The sequence below is a fragment of the Epinephelus lanceolatus genome, chromosome 1 (assembly GCF_041903045.1).
Source record: "Epinephelus lanceolatus isolate andai-2023 chromosome 1, ASM4190304v1, whole genome shotgun sequence".
Taxonomy (NCBI): Eukaryota; Metazoa; Chordata; class Actinopteri; order Perciformes; family Serranidae; genus Epinephelus; species Epinephelus lanceolatus.
Window position 1 is genome coordinate 45,781,013 of NC_135734.1, and position 5,326 is coordinate 45,786,338.

Genomic DNA, 5,326 nt, shown 5'->3' on the forward strand with positions numbered 1-5,326 from the left:
CTCTTTGTGTGTCAGTAGTGTTGTCTACTCAGTTAATCTTCACTTGACTGCACAACCGGTTCCAGGGACAGTTGTGTCACAGCAGTTTGCTAACTGGATTAATCACAATAAGAAGCAAATCTCTTCTATTTGTCTTGAACCGATGCTCCTTGATGACTGACTGAACAGCAAACAGTTTAACACAACAACTTTAAAGGCGGTGCTATGTCATGCTTTATGCAGTGTCCACAACAGGTTTTAAAGTGGCCAGAAAAATCTGTTACTGCAGGTGAAAAGTCACCTGGAAATACAGGAAAGTCCTCAGAATGAACTTGTGCATACAAAAGTTAAGACAGTTCTATAGATAAAAGAAATCCATGTATGTGTTTGGGTAAGAGTCAAGTAGATGTAGTGACATTTTCAGGGCCGCTGCTGGACATTTGGGTGCCCTAAGGCGAAATTTATACTTCTGCGTTGAATCGACACCATACCTAGCAGTGAGGCAGACCCCCTGTCTATTTCTGTAAGCTGAAACCATTTCCCTCAGTGGAAACAAAGCTTTTATTAACTTTAATTTCACAGATGAGAAACAATAAACTGTGAAGACAATAAAGCCTCCACTAAAATATCATTTTAACTCTTGTGTGATTTATTCTGGCTTCATATGGGTAGAGGAAATCTCAGCTCGTTGCTAGGCTAATTCATACAATGTAAAATGCCATAGGCTCATGCTAATAATGTTAGCATGTTGTATTTGTTTAGAAAACGTGTTTAGTTTAAGACAGTTGTTTTGTCAGTGAACCTCATTAGTTGTAATAGAGTTGAATTTTGTGACATTACCTTTGTTAAATGTCGCCTTTGTCCCTGGCTTCATATGAGAAGAGGAAAAGTTTGCTAGCTGGCAACCAAATTTATACAGTGTAAAATGCCATAGGCTTGTGCTAATAACGTTAGCATGTTACATTTGCTTGGAAAACATGTTTCGTATAAGACAGTTGTTGTTTAATCCAATCTAACCCTCGGCCTTTAACAGTATTAAACTGTCCTATCAAAGACAAAAAGCCAAATAAAGACACCAGAACTTTACAATGCCAGTGTGTATTACACTATAGAGCTAACTACAGGAAAAGCAGACACACACACACAGGTTTGTGCAGTCTTCTTCAGTTAAATAAATCATTACAGAGTCATTACAGACTCACCGAGGAAAGAGTCCTAAAACCCAGACATGAGTTAGCAATTCAGCACTCCTGGTTCCCTCGTCTCAAAGTCAATGGGTTTTTTTTGAAGATTATTATTACAAAAAGTGTAGGGATCATAAATGTTTGCCACGGAGCTTAATTTCTGCAATGAGTCAAAATCCAATGGAAAAATCCAGCAGGCTTTTTGACGATTGAACCAGGACGATGCTAACTTCAACTGGGAGAGTCAATGAAATATGTCTGATTATGATTGATGATGATAATATTGGGCTGTTTTGGTCCTGCGTGCCCTCAGCGGCGGTGCTGACTGTTTTATTCGTCCAGATTATGTGCTCATTTTTCATCCAGTAGATCTCATCTAAGATTTTCTCCAACCTGATCTCACAGAAATACGTGAAATGACCACGACCTCTTAACACCGCATTCCGTGGTGGCAGCATGTAATGGGTTGAAATTACGTGCTGCCACCACGAAAACAATGCCAGTGTAAAGTCAATTAGGGTCCTCTCCCGTGGTGGACACACGGATTCCCTGATTCAATCACATCACGTCAACCTCGTTTTCCTCAATGATATCTTTAACATTCCTGTATACACACAAAAACACGGAAGTGTCCTTGATATTAAAACGGCAAATATATTCCTCTGTTATAATTTCCCACCAATAATAATAATAATGATAATAACGTGATAGTTCGGCTGTTCTAGATATTTGTTATAGCCTATTCAAATATTCAATCCCAAAAACGCCGTTTCTAGAGAACTTGCTAAAATATCTGAAATGAACCATCATGCCTACTTTTTCCTTAACATATTTCATCTAGATGCAGTGTCATTACTAGTTCAGCTTTACTAGACATTTGATATATTCAGTAGATGTATCTTTTTACGACCCTGTTTTACAACAAGCCGCAAAAAAACCTTCCGTCCCAAAAACGCAGTTTTTAGAGTACTATCTAAAATAACTACGATTAGCCAATATCCTTGCTTTTTTTCTTAACATAGTTCATCTAGGTGCAGTGTAATAACTACTTCGGCTTTACTAGATATTAGATTTATTCAGTAGATCTAGCTTTTTACAACCCTATTTTACAAGCCGCAAACGAACCTACTGTCCCAAAAACGCCGTTTCTAGCGTATTAGCTAAAATATCGAAAATTAGCCGACATCTTTACTTTTTCTTACCATAGTTCATCTAGGTGCAGTGTAATAACTAGTTCGGCTTTACTTGATATTAGATATATTCAGTAGATCTATCTTTTTACAACCCTATTTAGAACCCTACTTTGCAAATCAGAAGAACTACAACTATGTTGCTGATATGTATCAAACTGCATGGCGCGGTCCCAGGGAATTGTAGTTTTTTAAAAATCTAAGTGTTTTTCCCAGATTTGGAAGTTGTAAATACTGAATTGAGAGTACACTGTGGACTTTAAGGGGATGGTAAACACATCTGTGAAATCAGATTTTAAATATCTAATTTCTAAATGGGTGAAAATTAATTTTATCCATATTTTATCCATATCTGACAGCACCCTCAGTTGTTGACTACACTCACATGATAGCTGAGGTCAAGAGCTCTCTATAACAGTTGGTCCCATGTCTGTACCCCCTTTAGTTGCTGAGTTATAAGCCCTCAAACATGCACTGAGGTCAAGGTTCAAAGGTCAATGGCTGAAAGCAGGAGCCATGTAGAATCTTCATACTGACATATGTTACTCTCCAGGTTAAGACCTTTCCAATGATGTATTTGGTTTAGCTCTACGACAAAGTTTAGATTTTTTCATTTTTTGGACACAAGCCATGCCAGGTGTAGTTTCAGAGAGCACTTTGAAGGCCCCATGTATAAAATGAGTTTTGTTTGCTTCTTTGCTTGTTTTTTCTTTTTTACTGTAGATAGTTCCTAACATGAGTCTTCCTCAGACAATACAATACTACTAAAAAGTAAAACCAATAATAACAATAATGAAATAAGCAAAAATAATATTAAAATCATATTGAAATTTTAAAATCTATTTACAGAGTGGAATGGTAGCCTAATAGATAACTTAGATAATATTCATTATTGTTTAGACAGTTTATTATTGCTTAGATACTATTTAGCCTATTATTGTATTTACTTTTAGCATGTTCTACTTTTGAGTAATTTCCGAGAAGTTATGATAAAAAAAAATAAAAAATTACAAACTATAGGAGACAATCTCTTCAATGTCTCACGTCAATTAATTAACACTATTTGTCCTTTTTTTTTTTTTTTTTTTTTTTTTTTTTTTGCTGCTGTCTCCAGTTGAGAGCGGTGATTTGCTAAATACATTCTACAATTATAATTAGATTAACATTTGGTCTATAATATTGTTGGCTATATTACGCATTTTAATTTAAAAAAAATGGAAGAATAAAAGAAATAAACACCGAAATAATTACTTTTTTTTTTATTGATACTCCTCTCTGACACACACACACACACACACACACACACACACTGAACACGCGATTGAATGAATGAATGAATGAATGAACATTGGAAGTGGTTCAGCCACAGTCCCGCCGGCTGGCTCACATTGAGATTACATTTGTTTTTTATTACTAACAAAATGTTTTATATTGACCGTATGAGTGGTTTCGTTTTCAAATAAATATTTGGAAACGAAAATATGCTTTGGTGTACTTTTACAGAGTTTTGCAATATGTATATAGCCTACCTGTATCAAAATGTATAATTTTCAGCAGCGGTTTGTGTGACAGCTGCCACGGTCGGACGTATAACCAGCGGGGCAGCCGCTGGTTCTGTGGCGCTGGCTTGGGGTCCACTCTCTCCTGGTGGAGTGGAGGGTGGCCGGGTTGCCAGGGGCAGACGGCTCCATGTGATGGTGTTTCCTCTCTGGTTCTTCTGTGCTCAGCCTTATTTTTATCTTCTTATTTATTTATTTATTAGTGGCGTCTGGATTCAGTTACGGCAGACGGATGGCAATCTGAAATGGAATGAAGCCCACAGACGGCGGACAGCAGCTACAAAACAGTAGTGGAACGCGCCCCATCCGCCCACAGCACAATGCTCTTAAAGCCCTACGCTATCAAAAGCTGGCAAAATACATTTATTTTATTTTATGGCCTTGACATTAACCTGTCATATTGTTGAGTTATCAAGGACACTTCCACGTTTTTGTGTGTATACAGGAATGTTAAAGATATCATTGAGGAAAACGAGGTTGACGTGACGTGATTGAATCAGGGAATCCGTGTGTCCACCACGGGAGAGGACCCTAATTGACTTTACACTGGCATTGTTTTCGTGGTGGCAGCACGTAATTTCAACCTATTACGTGCTGCCACCACGGAATGTGGTGTTAAGAGGTCGTGGTCATTTCACGTATTTCTGTGAGATCAGGTTGATTTTCTCAGCCACTCCTTGTCACTTTGTGTTTGTTTATACAGCTGTTCAGGATGAACCAGCTTCGTTTATAATACTAATCACTTTATTTAAATAGCACCTTTATAAACAGAGTTTACAAAGTCTTTTGACATGCAAAGCAAAAGCAGAAACAGGATACTCAGAAAGCAATAAAACAAAAGTTAAAACAAGATGACAAAAAATACAGAATGCAGGACACAAAATGTTAGTAAGTAAACACAAATCCATCCATTTTCATCTGCTGATCCGGGGCTGGGTCACTGGGGCAGCAGGCCAAGCAAAGCACCCCAGACGTTGCTCTCTCCAGCAACACTTTCCAGCTCCTTCTCAGGGACTCCAAGGTGTTCCCAGGCCAGATGAGTTATGTAATCCCTCCAGCGTGTCCTGGGTCTGCCCCGAGGCCTCCTACCAGTGGGACGTACCTGGAACACCTCTAACAGTAGGCGCCCAGGAGGATCCTGATCAGACACCTGAACCACCTCAACTGACCCCTTTAAATGCGAAGGAGCAGCAGCTCTACTTGGAGCTCCGTCCAGATGTCTGAGCTCTTCACCCTATCTCTAAGGCTGAGCCCAGCAACCCCACGGAAGAAACTCATTTCAGCTGCTTCAAAATACAAATAAAAAGACCAAAAACAACAAAAGCAATAACAAGGAAATAAATACATATAAATAAATAAAAGACGACATCACATAAAAGCATCTCTTGTGAGGCATTAGTAAAATGGCGGGGGA